This window comes from Crocuta crocuta, unplaced genomic scaffold (assembly GCF_008692635.1).
Source record: "Crocuta crocuta isolate KB4526 unplaced genomic scaffold, BGI_CrCroc_1.0 scaffold173, whole genome shotgun sequence".
NCBI classification, from domain to species: domain Eukaryota; kingdom Metazoa; phylum Chordata; class Mammalia; order Carnivora; family Hyaenidae; genus Crocuta; species Crocuta crocuta.
Genome location: NW_027529453.1, coordinates 537,838 through 561,097, shown reverse-complemented (window position 1 = coordinate 561,097; position 23,260 = coordinate 537,838). Strand labels below are relative to the sequence as shown.

At 37.1% G+C, this 23,260-nt stretch overlaps 1 protein-coding gene across 4 annotated transcripts in view; it reads right to left on the bottom strand.

The window, feature by feature from the left end:
• CDH12 (cadherin 12) overlaps positions 1–23,260 on the bottom strand; it is a 684,089-nt gene that overhangs the window by 123,862 nt on the left and 536,967 nt on the right. The gene's annotated exons all lie outside the window — the stretch shown is intronic.

Sequence of the window (23,260 nt, the reverse complement as noted above, 5' to 3'; positions counted from 1 at the left end):
CACTCGCATGCATGCTCTCTCTCTCTAAAATAAAAATTTAATGGGGCGCCTGGGTGGCTTAGTCGGTTAAGCGTCCGACTTTCGCTTAGGTCATGATCTCGCGGTTCGTGGGTTCGAGCCCCGCGTCGGGCTCTGTGCTGACTGCCAGCTCAGAGCCTGGGGGCTGTTTCAGTCTGTGACTCCCTCTCTCTCTGACCCTCCCCTGCTCACGCTGTCTCTCTCTCTCTCTCTCTCCTAGAAATAAATAAAACATTTAAAAATAAATAAAGTAAAAATTAAAAAAAAAAGAGAGAGAGTAACTAAATAAGCAGCAATGCCTCATATTGTATTGGTCTTGCTCTTGATGAAAGGTTTGAGTAGGTCAAGTTTGCCATTGGTCCATACCCTTTACCAATCACTTAACATTTTCCTACATCTTATTCTTGTCCCTAACTTTTGAACATCACTATCTGCTAGCAGATACCTCATTTGCACTACACTTTAAATGACTTAGAACAGTTTTGATCATTACCTTTCAAGTTAATTGTGAAATTTCAAGCCTGGATGGGTCACTCTAATGGGTGTTTGCAGGAACTAGTTTAAGTTGTAAGTGAGGGCAGAAGACAGGATTCTAGAAGTGCCTTAATAGAATCTGAAAAAACAAATGACCACAATAAAAGGAAAATTCAAGAGAGTGGTGGAAGGGACACAATTGGGTCCAGAATTGCACAACAAGTTCAGAAATGGGCACATCAGAGAAGAAGGCGAAAATTCAAATGCATATCCCCTTGTGAGCACAGACACATCCAGAGAATCATTTGCACCACTTCTTTCTTGCCACATAATGCTGCTTACATTTACTCATTGCATCTAACAGTCAGCAGCTCTAGATGACAATGTCATTGGATTTTTGGTGCAATGCTGCAAAATCGGTTTGTTTGAACTATTCAACTTTTCAAAAATAAGAATTCCATATATATATTTTTAAATTTTCATAGCTATTTATCACAAAATGTATGTGTGCAGAGTCTCTCTGATACAAGAATTTTCAGTGAATGATGTATATTTTCAAATCTATAGTTGTATCAGAAACAAATATACAAATGTAACATTTAGAAATAATTTTAGCACCTTTCCCCACCACTGGTTTTGAAGGCTAAAAGATTTATAGAGCAATCAATTTATAAGACATAGGAATTGAAATGTTTCCTTAAGAATATAGTTAGATGCAAATAAGGTTTTTTTTTCCTGTGTTTGTTATTAATCATAATTCAGGAATAAAGGTATTACATCATAAAGGATGGGTTCTAGAATTCCATACCTGAATTAGTTATTCAGTCAAGAAACCAGTTATTTAATGCAGTGACTAGTACTTTGTTAGGTGCTGGTACATGGAGATGAGTGAAAGAAATAGATTTAAACAAAAGCATAATAGGTATTTAATAAGTGTAAAAATAGACACATATACAAGCACACAAATAAATCACACACACCAAATTAAAATGCAGTAGGTGTTTAATAGGTGTAATAATACATTTAGGACACACACATATGCGTGCACACGCACACACACACACACACCAAAAAAAACATGCAATTTCATATGTAACCTGATCTTCTCACACACTGGTAAATCTGTTTATAATTTTTATTCAAATCATGTAAAGAACATGGCTTCTTTTTTTAATTTAAAATGCACTGAAGACCTCCAAAAGGGTTTTTCTGACCAACCTCTGATACTGAAAAAGAGATGATTGCTTTTTTATCTTTATCTCTTCAGAGGATATAAAGAAATCTTATACTATTTGTGTAAGTCTCTCTTTCTGGATGAGCTGACTCGCCCTCGTCTCTCGGATGGCTCGCATACATAACAATGACTGCACAGAGCAGAGATGGTCATTAATGTTTGCTCCAGGGAATTAAAACGTAAAGTTAAAATGAATCTTTATAGTAAATACATTGAAAAGGACTGTTTTCAACGATTGGTGCTTATTAATATGTTATTCTATTACTATTGGGTTCATTTTTAAGTTATTTGGCTTTACTTGTTGTAAAAGGGGAGGGCGGCGCAGTATAACATAAGGAAGGGTCGCAGTGCCAAAGTGGGAGAGTGATTAAGTTTGCATGAAGTTTCCAAGGAATTGCAGAGAGGAATGGAATGTATTTCCGCCGTCCACCTTCCTCACTCTACGCTTCACATATTCCTTTTTGAGGGGATAATGTTGGGGTTAGTTGACATTAGGCCAAACTAAAATATAGCAAGGATGGACATTACGTGTCCATATGGGAAGAAAAAAACACAGGAGTGAGCCAGTGCGTCCTAGTACTGAGCAGAGCTCAGAAACTGGTTCAGGGGCGCCTGGGTCACTCAGTGAGTTAAGCCTCTGACTTCGGCTCAGGTCAAGATCTCATGGCTCACGGGTTCGAGCCCTGTATCGGGCTCTGTGCTGACAGCTAGCTCAGAGCCTGGAGCCTGTTTCGGATTCTGTGTCTCCCACTCTCTCTGACCCTCCCCTGCTCATGCCATCTCTTTCTCAGAAATAAATAAAACATAAAAAAAAAAAAAAAGAAACTGGTTCAGTCTGCATGTATTTCATTAATGCATGGAGCCTTCTTGATGGAGCAGATCACAGAAGGCTCATTCTTCTGTTCAAAAATCTACTGTTCCAGAAACATGCTTTAGTCTATTAGAGCAGCAGGGGTTTTCTCGGGAGCTCCAAACCTGACAATGTGGGAAATTGCATCACCTTGTTAGCACACTGCTGCTTTCTCTCTTTCTTTCCCCAGGGGCTGGCTGAGCTGCTGACAACACACCACCTACTGCCTTTAGAAATGTGCCAGAGCCCAGAGGGGTCTCTGCTTCCCACCCACAGCCTCTGAGGAAAAGGAGCCCAATCCTACCATCCTAGAGAGGTTCAAGCCTTGCCAAAGTAGGTTTCCATCACTGAATGTTAACAGAGGATGGTGGGAGGTTCCCTTCAAGAAATCGTGTGTGATGATAAAGACATGAAGACCATTCCAAGCGTCAGAGCAAATAGAGCGGGGGAACCCACTCCATTGTTGGACAGGGCCCTCAAGCCTCACTTCCGTCCAGCAGTTTATAGCTCTTGGCTGCACCCTGTGCATCAGGAAAAGAATGAACCAGGCAAAAACAACTCCCTTCCCATGGGAGCTAGCAGATAGATTGAGGGAAAGTGAATTGGCTTTCAGATCTCTGCTTAATGCTGGGTTTGAGTGAAGACTTCTGATCATAAAGAAGGCTCTCTGCCCTGCTAACTGGAAGGATACAGCCATACATATAAATCACTTTGGAAAAAAAAAAAGAGTCACCAACAGACCATATGAAAACCATATATATATATATATGATCTTGAAGAATTATAATATGTACATCATTCTTATAAACAACCCGTATGTTATAATACCAACTTTTTTAAAAACACAGATTATTATCTTCACAGCTTGGTTAATTAAGAAATGGCAAAAAAAAAAGAATGTTTCCCAACCTCAACAGGAGGTAGGAGATGGCATACTCTTTTCAGTATATGTAGATCATTTCAGGAGTTGCCACATGAACAGGATGAAATACAGGTTATAAGAATTCTCAACAGATTATCAGGATTCCACATCTTTCCTCACCGTTCACCTAGAAACACCAAGTTGTCATAACAACCTTTAAAGACTAAACTTGGTAGAGACACTGAGTGCAATTCAAGGTAATACACAATACAGCTGATGTGAAAACAAATAGAATGTAGCTGTCATTTTGAAATCAAGAAAATATCAACTAAGATTGATAAATGACTGAAAACATGATAAATTACTGAAAGTGACTATTTATTGAATGCTTGACAGATAGCTAACGTTATTGAAACCCTCTGCTTTCCAGATACTGTAGATTTGTCATACCATTAATCCATGCGATGTGAAACATGTGGTAGCTTACCACTTTCAAGGTTTATTTGTTCACTTATTTATGTCAGTACAATTCTTCTAAAAGCAGCAGTAAAAAGTCTCAATTTTGGATATTGCTGGAGAAAAGGTAGAAAGACAAAAAGTAGAACTTTCAGTTTTCCAATTCTTATTCCTAGAATAATTGGAAAATGAAATGCAAAACGCTTGTGACTAAATCTGAAAAAAATTGAAATAAAATCAGCACAAAATTTGTGTTATTCCAATAGAAACTTCTAGAAAATATGATTAATGTAAGTGTTGCTCAATAAGGAGTTAGAAAAAACATTTTTTTTTTTTTTTGGTAAATAAAACCACACAGACAGGCATTGTGATTTTCAATGACCCCATCAGCTAATGGTTCCGCCAACTAATGGTCACAGATTTTCTTTATAAATCAAGTTGAGAGAAATTTTCAGTGTCAATCCAGGAAGTCAAATTCATTGGTCAAAAATATTGGCTGAACATGACTCTGGACAGCTAGAAAGCTTCTGGTACTCTGGGAGAGTATGTTATTGATCTCTTTTATATTTTGCTAACAAAAAAAAAAAATCTCCCAAGTGACATCTTGATGTTACAGAAGAGAAATGAACCACAGAATGTCTGTTGTGTTGAATGAAAATTTACTGACAAAAGTGATCTTATGTTTCTGGGGGCAGAACCATTAGCCTATCTTATAAGCCTCAAAGTTTATGAGTTACCTAAAAATTAAACTGACAGAGAGGACCAAGGAATCATGTGGGAAATTTTGAGTATATTTAAGCCAACTTTGAAACAATCATGGAAACATAAATATATTACATGTTAGTTACATATACATAGGTTTGCAATAAAATATTTTTATATTAAGTTTCACAAATATTTCTGGAATAATTCATAAGATAAAAATTCAGAGTTACAAACTACATATCAGGGATATCTTTTTTAAAAAAGTAAAAATAACTCCCCTAAAATGTATCTTTTCAATGTTTAAAATGTGTCTTCCTGTCCAATACTACCAAATTTTTCCAAAACATTGAACTTTTAAATCCTCATATACTATCATTAAATTATAGAAAAACATCGTTAAAAGTGTAAAGAAAACTGAGTGGATTTTATGCCCCTAAATGCTTATAATAGCTTTGGTATTTTTATTAAAGTCATCGTAAAACTGACATGTTCCTTCTTAATGACAGGTATGACCTTATGTAGTAAAAGTTCTGTTTTGAATATTCAATAAGTGTTTAAATAATCAGAATTAATCAAATGTTGGTTTATTTTGGGAAGAATTTGTAGGAGGAATCGATATTTGTGGCTATGAAATGTAGATTAAAATTTCTTAAAGAAACCATCTGAGGAGAGATCATTTAAGTTTTATCAAAGAAACTTGATAAGTGAATGACAATGTCAAGCTGAAAGGAGAGAAGTAATCATGAAAAATGAAAGAAGAAGTGGTAACCATATAACTTGAGTTTTATCATGAGAATAAAAAAAGATTTGATGTTAGAGATGAGAAAGAATCTATAACTGATAAGCAATTTCTTGGGGGAGCCTGGGTGGCTCAGTCGGTTAAGTTTCCAAGTTTGGCTCCAGTCATGATCTTGTGGTTTGTGAGTTAGAGCACTGTGTTCAGCTCTGTGCTGACAGCTCAGAGCCTGGAGCCTGCTTCGGATTCTCTGTCTCCCTCTCTCTCAAAAGTAAATAAACAGTAAAAAAAGATAGAGAAGAAAAGACAAGTCAAGACAAGGCAAGTCCTTTCAAAGGAAAGGAAAGGAAAGGAAAGGAAAGGAAAGGAAAGGAAAGGAAAGGAAAGGAAAGGAAAGGAAAGGAAAGGAAAGGAAAGGAAAGGCATTTCTCCATGGCCCAAATTCTCTTTTCAGCCTATCTTCCACATTTGTTTTATTTTCCAGGAAAACTTCACTTCTCACCTCCAAGATATGGTCTTTCTAACTCTCCAATTTAATTCATACTCTTTTCACTTTATACTTTCTATATTTGCTGTAAATCTACCCATTCTTGAAATCTAAATTTAAGTATTGTAGCCTCCATGGATTTATCTGTCACCTTTCTAGCTAGAATTAACTTTCTACTCCCCTGTGCTACCACAACACTCTTTACTTACATTCAAGCATTTATTGCATGCCACCTTGCATTATAGATCTTGAGGTACACAGTTAGTTTCATTCCTGGTTTGTAGATCTCTTGAAGCCAAGAGAAGTCGGGTTTATCTTTTCATCTCTCATAATAACCAGAGGACTTCACCTATTGCTACTTTGGAAGTAGATACTCGATACAATGCAATAAGAACAGGTTTTGGATATAGTCTATCAGGACCCTAATTAAAAGAGCTTGTTAGTGACTGGGCTAAAGTCATAAGTTTTCAAGTTTACTGTGCTTATAAAAATCAAAGAGTTGTATTTTTTTTTTACATTTATTTATTATTGAGAAACAGAGAGAGACAGAGCATGAGCAGGGGAGGGGCAGAGAGAAGGAGAGACACAGAACCTGAAGCAGGCTCCAGGCTCTAAGCTGTCAGCAGAAAGCCCCACACGGGGCTCGCACACACAAACTGCGAGATCATGACCTGAGCCGAAGTCAGACGCTTAATTGACTGAGCACCCAGGAGCCCCAAGGATTTGTACTCATTAGGAGAGAAAAAGTAATATCAAAATTTGAACTCATTTAAAATTCAAAAGGTCTCAAATACATGAGCACTTCTAATGGCAAAGCTAACAGAGTTCTCAGAGGCATTTGAGATATGGCGGCCCAGAAATCTAGGAAGACATTTCTTAAAGAAATGTAAGTAGGATGAATCTCTACAAATAAGAAAGTTATTAGAAGTTTAACTTAAAATGACCTTACTTAGCAACTATTATGATTATTTAGCATTATTCTAATATTTCAAGATATTAACTAATTTTGAATCATACTTAGTGCTGCATTTTTATTATATAATTTAATAGTATGGTATCCCTTTTTGTTCTCACAATAACGTATCATAATTCCCATTATAAAGATATGAAATCAAGATAAGGAAATTTGTCTGAAATTTTATAATCCTCAAGTTAGCATTTAATATTTTATTTGTTGGGGGGCACCTGGGTGGCTCAGTCGGTTAAGCATCTGACTTCGGCTCGGGTCATGATCTCACGGTTCATGGGTTCGAGCCTCAAGTCGGGCTCTGTGCTGACAGCCAGCTCAGAGCCTGGAGCCTGTTTCTGATTCTGTGTCTCCTTCTCTCTCTGACCTTCCCCTGCTCATGCTGTCTCTCTCACTCTCTCAGAAATAAACATTTTTAAAAAATTTATTTGTTGGGGTGCCCGGATGGGTCATTCATTTTAGTGTCCAACTCTTGATGTAGGCTGAGGTCATGATCTCACAGTTGTGAGAAGGAGCCCTGGATAGGGCTCTGTGCTGGCAGCATGGAGCCTGCTTAGGACTCTCTCTCCTCGTCTCTCTCTCTGACACCCTCATGCACACACACACTCTCTCTTTCAAAAATAAATAAACATTAGTATTTTATTTTTATAACTATATGAATGAAATATGTATGAATAGTTATAGAGACTTACAGATGATTGTTAAAACTTTAGAAAAGTTAATTTACAATGTTATTTGGGTACTTTTTATTTCCAACATATGCTACTGACAAGTATAGCTTTATTTGGACCAGTTCTCCAAAGTATATAGTCATGAATCCCACAGTATATGTCCATGAATTTTAATAGATATCTTAGAGCACAATATATTCAATACATACTGAAGAAAGGAAAGAGAAGATGAAGGAAGAAGAAAAGAAGAAAGGAAAGAAGAGAAGAAAAAGAAGGTACTATTTAGTGGCTATTTGAGTAACCCTTACATGTTATTTCTGACAACAATCAACGAAATACTAATACAATCTATATAAGACAGGTATCTAATCTATTTAATAGCTATTCTAAATAATTAACTTCCTACAGACTATTCACATTGTGTTATATCATGTTATATTAGCTTTATCTGTTACATTTATATTATTACTCATTACTATTAAAATAATTATTACTTTATAATATTAAATATTATTACTCACTGTTTACCACTTATTATAGTAAAACCACACAGAAACATGAAAAACCAGCAGTGATCTGTGTTCTCTACCACCGTAAAACCATACGTTGTACCTTACACAGAGAGTGTCACGATATTTCTGTTTCTTCACTGCGGGTGATCACTTCTAACTTGGACTTTCAATAAAAAATAAATACTAAAAAAAGATTAAAGCCCTACATCCTCAATTTCCAGGACCATTACAACACAAGTCCAGAGATGTTGAGGAGACTCAGAGTTAACACAGTGAGGAATAGACTGTTGATACATAGTCAGAGTAGCAAAGGGCTGCAGCATCGCATAGTCACCTTAAAGAACTGTGTTTAGGTAAACACGAGAACTCCTTGAGAAAATAAATGAGCACCACAGCCTACAAAGCACATGCCACATTGTGAAAAGGCTCCACGCTATTCTTTCCCATCATAGTTTCTGCCATGCAGAGGGTCTGTCACAGAGCAATTGCTCAGGAAATACAGAGGAATAAATGCAGCATATGAAATAATTATAAATACAATATAATATAAATGAATTTAAAAGTTTAATCTAGACTCAGCTAAAGAAGACATTGGTCATGTTTCTTCAAGGTTTTCCTCAAATCTTCACTGAGGCAGTACATACAGAAGCACACGTTGTGTATTTTTTACTGCAAGACGTTCACTGCAAGAGCCATTTCAAGAAACTATCTGGGTCTCCCTAAGTCCAAAATTAAAGAAAAATAATGTTTCTATACAATCTATAAAGTTCCTGGTACTTAGAAATCATACGAGTTAATACAATTCCGATTCCAATTTCAAAAGTGGGCAAAACAGGAGAAAGTGCACCTTTATGGCTTCTTTCTATCTGGTGTGGATTCATGTCACATTTAAGAGCTCATTCAAATCTTCAACCATTTTAAATCAAGGTAAAGAGTTTCAGATTCAGATTTTCAAGTATCTTTTTTTTTTGTCACCGTTTTAGTTCTTCAACACACTTTCCCAACAGAATTTATATTTGATATCTCAATTTACTTTGATTTATATCCTTGAACTTACTGCTTCAGTGCTTTCTGATTTCATACCTGCATAATAAAGTTCCTGCTTTGCCCATCCAATTTTGGCAAATGATAACTAGGGTATCTCTCTGGACACTGTCTTTGTCATGTCTCCAACTTCACTTCAACCAATGACTCCACATACGATTTTCCAGCAACTCTGAGTCCCAGGAAACCAGGTGTTCTCACTTACCTTGGTTTGTTTGCACCTAATCTAGACTTTGCAAATAATAACACAGTGCCTCAGTCATTTATATCCAAGGTGAGGTTGTCCAAACCGCAGTCATTCAATTATTTCCTTAACAAGTTTTGCAATATCTGTATATTCTTAGTACTGTTATCACTATGATTTGAATGTATAGCTAACATTCTATGATGAAAGAATTTTTTTGTTCTTTTAACTATGGTATGTATGGAATTTAGAGTAATACCTGCCTTGTAGTAAGCACTCAATAAATATCTATTGAATAAACAAGTGAAAAGACTAAGGTATAAACACATAGAATCTATTAAAATTATGGCAATCAAAACAAAGCAGTATTACTAAATTCTAGCTCTATATTGTTGCTTTCTGTAGAGTATGTCCAAGAGGCCTGCCCCTTTTGGATTATGAAGGAAACTTGCAAGGAATAAAAAAATATATAGACTTGCCGAGTCAGAATGAGGCTCTTTCTTTCTCAGATCCTTGCTACCCAAAGTATGTTCCAGGACCAGCAATTAGCCAAGAGAGACAACAAATAAAAAACCCAAATGATTAATAAGTAAAAAGATACAGTTGAGGAAACCTCCGAGAAAAGAAAGTAAAAAAAAAAAAAACCCAAAACAAAACAAACAAACAAACAAACAAAAAACAGATGGAAAGCAGGATCCAAAATGGGAAGACAAGTATCTGAATAACAGGACAGAAAAGGGGACCCAGAATAATCAACAATGCATTTTCCAACTTATTTCCTAAAAATAAAAATATCAATTTCTGTTTAAGATGTCTTACTAAGAGCACTGCAAGCTGAATAAAAACAGATAGGAAGAAGAATCAGGAGTGGAACTGCTTAAGACATCCAGGGGCCACCTCCGTTGTCACTTCAGGGAAGCACCCATCTTAGTCAAAGCTCAGACACCCTCTCTGTTAGACACTTAGAACTACTATCTGTTTTGTTGGTTTTCTACCTTAAATTCTGCCAATACACCTGACTTTACATTTTTGTCATGTGTCTATCATAGTATTTGGCCCTTTTGTCCCCCCTTGTATGACAGAAGATCTCAAAAATTTTACCTACCTTGTATACTCTCACAGGGAGCAATCAGGGAAGGAGTATTTGCTCAACCAAAACAAACTGTTTTGCCAAAGCAAACTATGGCAGAAGAAGGTCAGAAGTTTTAGGGAAAAGGGCAGTGAACATAAGAGAGAGATGGAAAGAATAAAAATAAGATGATTATTAAGGAGGAGGCCATGGCTGCTGGATGATGGAATTCTAGAGAGGAATCAAACCAGATTGCAGGAAGTCAGAAAAGACTGAGGAAGACTTCTTCAAGACTAGAAATTAATGTAATAGCTAAGGTATTGAGATGTGATTTGCTTTCCTGGGAGATGTGATTGAAGATGCATACACAGGAAAAAATACAAAGGCATTCCTCCCCACACTGCCATAAAATTTAAAGGTGAATTAAGTTGAAGGAAACCAAGGAATTATGTATTTGCATAGCCATAATAATGTATCCTTTGAATGACATTAAGTTCTGTCTTAGAAACAAAAGATAAACAGGAAAAAATAGTTTTAAGGGGGTATTAGTGAGACAGTAAATGGATGGGGTGAAGGAGGAAGAGAACAGTTACCTTTGTAGGGTATTACTTTATGTTATAGTTTTTTTTAGAACTATTTGATTCAAAGTATATGCTTTAAAACTCAAACTAAAAGCATACAGATGATAAAAACAAAGTAAAAATAAAATGATTTTAAAAAGAGAAAGAGGTGTGCCTGAGTAGCTCAGTAGGCTGTGTGTGGCTCTTGATTTCAGCCCAGGTCATGACTTCATGGTCACGAGATCTAGCCCCATGTCAGGCTCTGTGCTGAGCATGGAGTCTGCTTGAGATTCTCTCTCTCCCTTTCTCTCTGCCACTCCATGGCTCATGTTTGTTCTCTCTCTCTCTCTCTCTCTCACACACACACACATAAATAAATATTAAAAAAAAGATAGGAGAATAATAGTATACCGATTGTGACCATATCCTAATTTTATTAAGGACTTTCCCCAACTATTTATAAGTGCTAACTAAGCAGTCTCTGGGCACTGGAAATAAATCAGTGAATAAAAGAGACAAAAATCATTCACTTCATAGATTCTGTCTTTTCTTCCCTGGCAGACTGGAAAATGACTAGATATAGCCAAATCTGCTGTATAATTTTCTCACTCCAGATTTTAGGACTTTTGCAACTGACTGCAATTGCCAGGGTCTGCTCACCACTCTGATCTCTCTGTCATTCTCCTTCCAACTTTTTTCGCTCCAGTGAAATCTGCTGCACTCCCAGTCTTTGCCTTTTCTGTTTTCTTGAGCTAGAAAGCTCTTCTCCCTCAGTATCCCAATTGACTCACTCATTCAAGTCTGGAGTCAAATACCATCTCCTTAGGGAGGCCTCTGTGATCATTATCTTTAAAATACTTACTACAGGGGCGCCTGGGTGGCTCAGTCGGTTAAGCGTCCGACTTCGGCTCAGGTCATGATCTCACAGTTCACATGTTCAAGCCCCACATTGGGCTCTGTGCTAACAGCTCAGAACCTGGACCCTGCTTTGGATCCTGTGTCTCCCTCTCTCTCTGTCCCTCCCCACTAGCACTCTGTCCCTCTGTCTCTCAAAAATAAATAAAACATTAAAAAAAATTTAAAGTCACATTCATAGAAACAGAATAAAATGGATGATTGCTAGCGGGTAGGAAGTATGAGAAATGAGGACATGCGGTCAAAAAATGAAAACTTCCAGTTACAAGATAAAAAATTTTTGAAGATCTAATATACAGCAAGGTAACCATAATGAACAATACCATATTGAATACTTGAAAGTTGCCAAGAGAGTAAATCTTAGATGTTCCCACCACAGAAAAGAGAGGTAACTCTGTAAAGTGTTTAAGTATGTACATATGCATATATACAGTCTTATATACAGTCATCATATGTTTACACAATGTTATATGTCAATTATATCTCAATAAAACTGGAACATATTAAAATAAAATGGAATACTGATCAGTTAGTCACTCCTTCTCCTTCTACCTTTTGTCTTTTTTTTCTTTGTAGCATTTGTGACCACATCATCTAGTATACATTTATTTATCAGTTTTTATGTCAATGTTTCCTTGATATAGGCTAAGACATATGAGGACATTCTCTATGTTTGTTTGTTTCTAAATTCATGGTATCTAGAGCATGCCTGGTAAATATTAGATTCTTATACCAATATTTAGAAGAAAAGAAGAATGTAAAGGAAAAAGTAGGACAATATATATAAATAAAAGTTTAATGTTTAAATAAACATGTTATTATATGTACCCATTTATATTTACAAATTTATTTTAACAGCTATTATTCAAGTAATGTTTAAGTTATTCTTAATTTTTTAGGTTTATTTATTTAGAGAGAGAGCACGCAAGCATGGAAAGGGCAGAGAGACAGGTAAAGAGGGAATCCAAAGCAGGCTCCCTGCTGTCATTGTAGAGCCCAACGTGGGTCTCGAATTCACAAGCTAAGATCATGACCTGAGTAGAAATCGAGACTCAGGCGCTTAAACAACTAAGCCACCCAGGCGCCCCAAAATTCTTTTTAAAAACTAGTATTTTTGTTAATTTTAGAAAATTGAATCAGTTTTCAAAAATAGATTAAGTTAATTTCTTGAAATGGAATGTTTTCTGGATGTGTATATAATGCTTGAGGCAGCCAAGTCAGAGTTTTCTGTAAGTTCAGCTATTCCTTTTAGTGTTCTTGCCATATTTATTCATTGAGCACACATTTGTTTTTATATATTTAACAAAGAGTGAAGTTTGTGATGCTGTATGTTCAACATAATGAGGTTTTGACACATAGTTTAGAAGATAGCAACACCTTATTAGCTATAGAATAATAAACAGATACTGAAATGAGAAAACTAGACAGCTCTGAAGTTCTTCTTCTCACCCTTCTCTCCAGGGAAGGAAAGGTGTTAAGAGGTGCTGAATAATAATCACAGATGAGTCACTTTCTGAATCTGTTGTCTTGCATGATTTACAGAATATAACCCTTCAGATGGTCTTTGTTTTCTTTTCCCATTCCCAAAAAGAAATACTCATGTTTGTTGTGTTTATTAAATCATAGAGTTTAGGCAACTTGATAAGAACTTTGGGGCCTGACACTATTTGAGTCTACAGGTGTGCCAAGTGTTGATGCTCCCCACCTGATGCAGCACTTCTTAGCTACCAACAGATTTCCTGTGAGCACCCAGGCTTCCCCCAGCACCCCATCACCATTTGCAAATACTAAGTAAGAAATGATGGCTTTGTCTAGCTAGAACCCAGCCCCTGTGCAAATCTGCAGTGAATGTGATAAACTGGCTATTACCAAGGACAATTTCCATTTTATGGAAAGATAATTTATTTCAATACTGTTATTTATTCAGGAGACCGATCATATAAGCCCCAATAGCAATCCACTGTGCTCCAGAACACTTGAAATACCACAGAACTGCCATCTAGCTGCCAATTAGAAGATGATAATGGGAATCCTTTTTTTGGGAATCCCATTTTTATATGGGAATAAAAAAAAAACAAATAGGGAAGTGATAAACTGAAAACCTTGCTGCCAAAGACATCTTGCGTCTGTGTGGGCTTAGGTGGGTGGGGTTGGAGAGGAAGGGTGGAGAGAGATATGGCAGCGTAAAGCCAGTGGCCCAAATAGGAAAAGAAAGGAGAACAAGAGCATGATTTTCTCACTAATCTTGAGAGCACTGGGTAAGATTTAAGTGGAGACTCGATGTGAAACTGCAAAGTAAGCACATGAAATATAATTTGCTCTATGTTGGCAAAGGGAGGGGACTGCAGGTGGGCACTGAGATAATCTGTATCATGCAATGTAAGCTTGATGGAAATAGCTTCAGAAAAGCGTATGATTGCTGCAACCAATTTAAAGTTGAAAGTAAAATATGATTACTCTTCATCTAGGAGCTATCCTAATGCCGCTCTATCCCAGGTGCTAACCAAAGAATACCCATCTGCATGCTTCCTTACCAAAGTCTTACAACTCCTTAAGGCCTCTAGGTCAGTGTGCTGGTAAAATGGAATTCAGGATAGAATTTCTGTTGCTCTTCCTAGCTTGGGATTTTATTTTCACATTTCTGTAGCAGATTCTAGTGTCTCTCCCCTGCTAGAAAATGCAGCATTATCTTTGCAGACATTTTCTACCCAAATACTTTAAGTACCCAGAATATATATGTGTGTATATATACATATACACACATATATATATGTATACACACACACACACACACACACACACACACACATATCACCTCCTCTCCAAACCTCAATTTTGGTTATAAAATTGGTATTATAGTAGGAATTTGTATCAAGTGAATTTATACCTGCCATAGCTTAGAATAGTGCCCAATGCATTGTAACTGGCCCAGTGAATGAAAACTACAAGTATTATGTATTTCCTCCCTTGATGGGTTGGAAGATGGATTGTTTCTTTGTGTTTCTCTAATAGTGGCCTTGCAAGTATTTATGTTGACAAAAAGTAAGGATACATGTCTGCAAAGCTGAAAGGGCTCTCAGCTATTTCATTTATTTAGGTGAAAGGTAGTTGGATGAAGAATAGGATCCTAGCATGGTGAAATACAGGGATAATTGCATCTAACAGTACAGACGGTACAGATTGCTGGGGTGATTGATTCTTATGAAGTTCTGTGATAACTACTGTAACAGCTATTGTCACAATAGTGCTGTGTAACAAATATGCTGGAAAGCATTTGAAAAATGCAATGACCAATTACTCTCATGGTCATGGTTTTGCTGATTGAATCTGGGCAATTCTTGGAAGCTCTGTTTGAATCTACAGGTCCTGGTATACTTGGCTGCCACCTGTTTGTTGCGCAATGGTCTTTATTTATTCTGGGGCCCAAATTAATGTACAAACAGACAGGAAGTCTCTTCATGGCATTTACAGAGCAAAAAAAGAGAAAAGCCCAAGGGTGCTTGGGTGGCTCAGTAGGTTAAGCATCTGACTTGTGGTTTTAGCTCAGGTCATGATCTCACAGTTTGTGGGATTGAGCCCCGTGTTGAGCTCCATGCTGACAGCATGAGTCCTGCTTGCTTTTTTTCTCTCTCCCTTTCTCTTTGCCCCACCTTTCCCTGTCTGTCTATCTGTCTCTCTCTCAAAAATAAACTTGAAAAAAAAATCCCAACTGTGAATGCACACGTCAAATCTCTGCTTATGTCATGCCTCTTAACATCCCATTGACCAAAGCAAGTCCCATCACCAAGCCTCAAATCACGGAGCAGAGACTCATCTTCTGCCTGTTGGAGGAGAACTAAGTCCCATCACAATAGTCATGGATACAGGAAGGTGTGCTAATCTTCCATGCAATGCTATCACCTCCTCCTCCCTGGGATTATTATAACCAATAAATCCCTGGAAAAGGTTATTGTTGTTTATTGATGCTTTTGAAATCAGATTATGGGTGCAGATTGATTGTTTGCTTGCCTCCTGTGACTGCTTATGAGATCTTCCCCAAGCTAGGAGCAGGGGGGTAAACGAGGTTGCCAAAAAAGGGCACACATATGTTTTGGTTTTACTAGAATTTCTCTGATTTAATAGTTTTCATGAACTCAGTGTTGAAGAATTTTCTTCCTTCCACGGCTTCTGCCTGTTATTTTGCTAATTTCTCTTATAACAAACAAACCACATAAAAACAAGAAAGAAAGAAAGAAAGAAAGAAAGAAAGAAAGAAAGAAAGAAAGAAAGAAAGAAAGAAAGAAAGAAAAAATTTCCCTTCTATTATTCAATAATTTAGACTGCACCTGTCTGAACATCTCCACTCCCCAAGTTTCTAAAGAAGTCTTTATTCTATCATTCCAATATCTTCTGTTCCTTTGTTTATCTATTGAATTTGAGATGTCATAACTGTAGTCATGATGGTTCACAATGTTGAAACCTTTATCTATACCTCTGTTATTATATTAAGCTTTTGCTTGTGTTTAAGCCATTTACTTAGGTCCCCTAGGGTATACACCAGGCTAAGAACTACTCCAAACTCGGGGAAAAGAGGCAAAGACCATTTTATAAACTTTCTATTTGACTCACAATTTTGCACTGTCCAGTAGTGAGAGATGTAATGAGTGATCGCACATTACAATTAGAATCAGTAAGAGATTTTTTTTTTTTGGTTGCAATAAAACACAAGGTCTTCTAATTTGAGGTTTCTCAAACCAGTATAATTTTATCATGTTCAAAGCAGCAACAACTATAACACTAATAAAAATTGGGGCCAGTAACATGATGTCCCACATTTTATTTTAGTGAATAAGGATAGTCAACAAAGCAAAATAAATATTACAAAAATCTACTACAAATTATAGGTTCATTTCCTTAGGGACATATCTAAGCCCCCCAGATTAAGAGAGAATCTCAGAATAAAAGATAATTTAGCTGTTGGGGCAGAGGGGGAAGTAAGTCTTGGTTCTGATACTTTTCCATTTTGTCACTTATTGGTGATGACATCATAATAGACTGGAAGCCTGGCATCATGACCTTAAATATCTTTTTCTTCACCCATTTCAAGAGGTACTTGATTGGTATGGAATTCCAAATGCTATGGGGTCAAATGGAAATCTCTTTTGGTCACAGAGAGAAAATAGCTATTATTTGACACAGAACTAAATTGCCCCCATTTAGAAAAATCTGTGCTTCTCAGCTATTTTACTATCTATAGGAGCATGCTTAGTAGTTATCCCCTAGTTAACACCCAGGCCACCACTTATCTAAATGAGTTGCCAATGGGAAAATGTGCATGTACTCGCAGGCACAGTGTCATAGATGCATTATTCAAAACCCTTCTGGCTGCAAGTGATAGAAAATCAACTCAAACTGCCTTCAGGGGGAAATGGACTTTATTGATACACAGCCTAAACGTCGAGTGGTCTGGCTTCAAGTACACCGCTAACTCCAGAGGTCCCACGGATGTCATCAGCACTCATGCTCTTTATCCCTGGGCTCTCTTTTCATCTGCAGTGTCTCATTTCCCAGACAGAGACAACAGGCCTGCCTGTGGCCCGGGTTTACATTTGTTCTCTCAGCCACTTCATGAGGAAGAACATGTTCTTTTCTTACCAAAAAAGCCCGAACATAAACCTTAGCATTGGACCTCATTGGCTCTGACAACTTTGGCATGGCTTGCCTGGCATCCCTGAACTTGAAACGGAATGGCCAAATCTGTTTCACCTCTGGAGCTGCTGTTGCCGGGAGCCGGGGCACAAAGAGGAGAGAAAAGTGAGGAAAAGACAGCTTTCAGGAGAAAAGCAGGATTTTTTGTTTTGCTTTGTATTTTACCAAAAGAAGATGCTGGATGTTGTATAGGTACACGCTGGGCAGAGTGTACCATCCTAAGAAGTCTCATTATGTGAACTGTCCACAACAAAGACATCGCCCCTTCTGTACTAAGGGGAAGGTGAATGATAGGTCCTGGGTTTACCCTTCCAGAGGCCTCAATACCCAGATGCCAAAGGATATGGGGAAAAAGAATGTGGAAATGAGAGGACTCAATGGTAGAAAGCTAACTGATAACTTCTGTCTCTGGAATCTAGAGCCAAAATGCTCTGGAGGGATATTTCTTGAAGTCCTCCACCTTGCCACAGTCCACAACATAGTAATAAGCCTTGTCACATTTAAAAGAAATCATTTTGAAAAGATAATTTATAAGAAGTGAAATTAACGTATGTGTTATCTTCTTTCCCCTAAGCAAGTATCAAATTCATTCTCCTAAAAAGGCCCCAGAGAGATAGTGACTGGTTCTCTCCATTGATGGCTATGCCATTATTTGTCTTCGTTTAAGTAGTTCTGAGAAATATCCTGAGCTTGTCATTAAGGTCAGAACTTAAATTCTAGAACTGAGAGAAGTATCAAATCTCAATACATTCTAAAAAAGTAAAATAAAATCACCCTCATGCTATAAATTCGAGGTCATATCCAATACTTATATTAAAATGCTTACTCGCACTCCTATAATTATTGATCACCAGGTAACATTTGCCTAAGATTTAATTAGATTGTTAACAGAGGGGATGTTGTATGAACGGATATGATACTATTGTTAACATTTTTTTATGATTTAAAAGCTACTATACATAAAGTATGTTACAAGATACAGAAGAACTATTAAAAATGGTTGGAGTCAGGGCACCTGGGTGGCTCAGTTTGTTAAGCATCCTGCTCTTGATTTTGGCTCAGGTCATGATCTTGCAGTTTGTGAGATCTAGCCCTGAAATGGACTCTGCATTGAGAGCAGGGAACCTGCTTGGGATTCTCTCTCTCCCTCCAAGTCTACTCCCTCTCCCTCGCTCTCTGCCCCTGCCTCTCTCTAAAACTAAATAAACACAGAAATAATTTTTAAAATTAGTTGAAGTCATCCAGAGCTCATGCTCTTATTGGAGAGATTCTTCATGAAAATTAATAAACTATAATTTTAAAATATGATCTAAGGTTGCATGACATTTTAACTTTGCATAGTTTATTCTAACACAAGGAAAACAGTTATCTGCAATTGTATTTCTTGAGAGGAAACATATAGACTTTTGCTTTTTTGTTCACAACCACATCTCAGTTTGAAACCAGAAACAAATTATTTTATAGAAAGTTCTTTGTATACTATTCAAATGTTAGTCATCATGTGTCATTTTGGGCTCAGAGATATCACTTGATCCACACCTGAAAAATCAAAGATCAAACTCAAAAATCGAAATAAAGATCAAAAATCAAATGTCAAAAAAGTGGGGTCTGATGTGAGAGAGACAGAAGGCAGAACTGTAGTAAGAAGGGATTCTATGTCGTCTAACTGCCAGGTAGAAGCACTGTGTACTAGGAGTCAGATAGAGGTGTTCTAAAATTCAAGTTTCACTTTATTTTCAAGCTTAATTCAATCTCAACAAGCTTGTCCTTTTTTTTTTTCCACCTGGAAAAATTTGTAACTTCTTTGGAAAATATTGTTGTATTACACGAATTGAACTATTTTAAATATCCTGATTACAAAAAACCATTGGCTAACAAAACTTTGAAACTTACAAAGAGAAATTAGTTTGCAGAATTTTTGTGCAGTTCTTTTCGTTGTAAAAGTCAAAGAGGGGGGGAGAGAGACAGAGTGGCACTATTTCTAAAAATAGATTTACAAAAAATTATCAGTTGCTAATATTCCAAGAAAAAAATAAAAAATCAAACTATGCCGTTTTAAGATGGTCAGTTTTGATACTTTTTGATCTTAGTAAATGGTAGGTAAGGTGGATATGCTATTTAAAACCAGAGACATAGTATGATTTGGAGCAAAACCAAAATGAGATACTGAAAGGAAATGGACTGGAAAATTATTAAGCAATCTCATCGTTTTCCTAGGGACTAACATACCTCTGAATCTTATCCATCATCTCTGCATCACTCAAGCTACTTCTACAAACATTTACACAGTAGGATTTTAAATGGAAATCTTATTTTCTTCAGAATTTTGATTGATGCCCCAGTGCTGAGGATAAAAGGTGTCAAACTCTTGCTATTTGTAAAGATCTGCAGCCACTTATGGGAAGTTGTCCCAAAGGGTAATCCAAAACCCATCTGCCACTCATGGACCATTAGCCACCCCCAGGTTACCTAAAGACAAAACATTCTTGGGGATGTCAGGAGGAAGGGTGACTTTAGAGAAGCGCTGTCAAACTTGCCTACACAGTAGGATCATTAAAGAGCTCAGGCCATACTTAAAACATTACTGCCCAATCTGTAGGGGTGGAACACAGGCGTTGGTGGTTTTTAAGGCCCCGAGATGACTCCAGTGTGCAGCCGGGTTTCAGAGACAATCTGTGCAGGGTTGTAACTTTTCGCATTCTCTCCCCATGGTGTTCAAGGCAATGAAAGCCTTAGGAAAGCTTGAAAAGGCTTGACTATTGTACTGGGGAGACTGAGGCTCGGAGAAGTCTCATGACTACCCCTAAAAAAATTTAAGGAGAGGAAGACAAGACAGGGGTGCTTGTATGAGAGGGACAGAAGGGAGAACATTAGGAGGAGGGAACTCTTTTCCACTAAGCATGGCAGGGGCACTGAATCTTCACAGCCAAATGTGGCCATTGTAAAGTAGAATTATGCTTGAGTTGTTCTGAAAGGGATTTCATTTAAAAAGAATGCCTAAAGACCATGAAAACCCCACAGAGAGACACTGTGTAAGTGGAACCCTTAAAATCAAATGCTAACATAATGAAACATTTCGTGGGCTAGAGAACTAAGTCATTATCCCCCCTGGGGTACCACTTAGCAACTACGGAAGTGCTGTACAGGGGAGTCAGTCTTTGAATTTTGACTTGACCCTATCCAGAGAGTATCAGTCAACATTACAGTTATACTCCTGTGTGAATCTCTGCCTTTTTCCTTCACTCCCCACTCCCTTTTCAGGCCCAGCTTTGGAGGGGCTAGAAACAAGTGTCAGTTAATAGAGAAGGATGTTATATAGGTAGAGCAAGGAAGAAAGAAGAAACTAATTACATTCTTCTTACTTTCCCAAAGCTGGCTTCCAATAAGGACTGATCTGCGAGAAAGGGGAGAATTGGAACCAAATGAAAATAACTTTTGACAACTGGACTTTTTGGAAGAATCACAAATGGGACTAATTTGATATTCAAGCTCCAATCCAAAGGAAAGAAGCATGTTTCAGTGGAGTTTGTTTGAAGACAATGAGGTAGAAAAAACTAAAACTATTCCATAATTTTGATCTTTCTGAGTGTAGCTCATTCAAACTTTAAGTTCCTAATAGTCAGATACTGTGCTAAACATACAGGAGACAAAAATCGTTACATTTATATGGGTGTAAGGCTGTCCATTGTACAGCACTGTGAACTCTTTGTCTGCAAACCACTAACAATATCGTCACATATACTGTTCATGTGTTATTATCATTATTATGATCAGTGTTAAAATAATTAAATGAGGAGGCCAACTGATTGATAGTACACCAGTGCCATGGATGCCAAAATGAATAGACCCAAATCTGAGCACATACGGGCCTTAAGTTTGTAAAACTGAAACCTAAGGACAACCAATTCACAAACTGCCAACTAGGCTTTAAGCTGTAGTCAATCAGACATTTCTTTACTTCGCTTCCACCCCTTCTTTGGTAAAGTCTTTCCCCAGCTCCTGTCGGTTCACACCCTTCAGGTCTGGGGCTGCCCAATTCAAATCAATTTTTGCTCAAATCAACACTTAAAATTTTAATATGCCTCCATGTATTCTGTAATAGCAATAATAGTAGTATTTTTCCTAAGGCCAAGATCACCCTAACTTGGCACTAATAAATGTTCAAAAACATTTATTGAATGGATAGAGGAATAGAGCAATGTGCAAGTATGAATTAAGGTTATATTCATTGGGGTAATGGAAACAATCTTTTGAGATGTAGTACAGTATATACTTTATAGTTAAATTTTATATATTTTTGCTAATTAAAAGTACTAAAGTCTTATTAATTCTCCCCCAAGCTCCCCAGGTCCTTTATTTTTTATTTTTCTTTTCTAATTTATTTTGTCAATTTCTTCCCACCCTTATACACACACACACAGACACACACACACACACGAATATGATGAATGTAAAATGTAAAAATACAAAGAATGAAACATTTCATTTTATGGCACTCGCTGAAAATATTCATACTATGAGAAGACTATCATGGGAGGGGGTGGTTGGAGTATAACAGGCCTTTGCTGCCCTTGACATTTCCTGCAGTGACCTCACTCCATACCCTGGACCTTTGCTCCATCCTCTAACCCAAGAGAGGAAAATGAGTTTGCTTTTCCTCCACTGATCAGCTTAGTATACTGGGCAGGAAGGATAATGGCAGAGGTTGTGATCCAGTCTACCACTGCTAATGGCTAAATCTGTCTAAATCTGGGATTTCATATTTGAAAAACTCCCTCTCTGCAGATTATAACCTACACTCTTCAATACAAATCCTATTAGGAATAGATGTGGTATTTTGGTCTCCAAATGCTTTCCTCCTTGATATTTTCTCAACTGGGTCAAAACTTAGGTCAAGAGAGGGAATATTCATGTTGTTTCTCTCAAAAATCTCACTGTCTTTGTCTTTCTCATTTAACTGGTCGGACCTTGGTAGTTCAATTCCGTACAGTTTTGTTTTTGTTTTTATATTAACCGTCTTCTCTCCATACTGCTATTTACCATAATTTACTCTGTTAAACATTTTTCTCTCATTCAGAACGTAAAAAGTAACCTTTAACCCCAATCCCTCTTAATTTTTAGTCTTTTGTTCAATCTATGCTATAAAATAATAAGGTGAGTTTCATCTTCCCAAAAGACATATCTAATTATGATACTTTTTGCTGAAAACCTCTCATGGTTACTAGTTGCCTTTGAAAAAACTTACTTTTCAGGTCCTTCCCAGGCTGATTTACCCTGCCTTTCCTGTATCGATCCTGTGATTCATCCACAGGCATCCTTTTCACACTGTTCTACTGATCACTAACAAAGCATACTCTACTTTGCCTTATTACACACATGTGTTCTTTATTCTACTAATCATACAGTTCAAATATTTCTTAGTCTTTAAACAAATACCCACTTTCACCATCCTCCCAACTTGGAATTAGTTTGTGTGATGGTTAATTGCATCTCTGTATTTGGCTAGACCATGGTATCTGGTTATCCATCAAACATTAATGTAGGTGTTGCTATGAAGAGAGTTTGTAGATTTGGTTAATACATTTAATCATTTGACTTCAAGTAAAGGAGATTTCCTTCAATATGTGAGTGGGCTTCATTCAATCAGATGAAGGCCTTAAGACAAAAATAGAAGTTTCCTGGAGAAAAAGAAATCTTGACTGAATTTTGCCACATCATCTTCTGTCTGAGTTGCCAACTGCTGAACTACTCTATAGATTTCAGATTTGTCAACCCCCAGAATCATGTGAACTAAGTCCTTAGAATATATCTCTCTATAGGTGATAGAA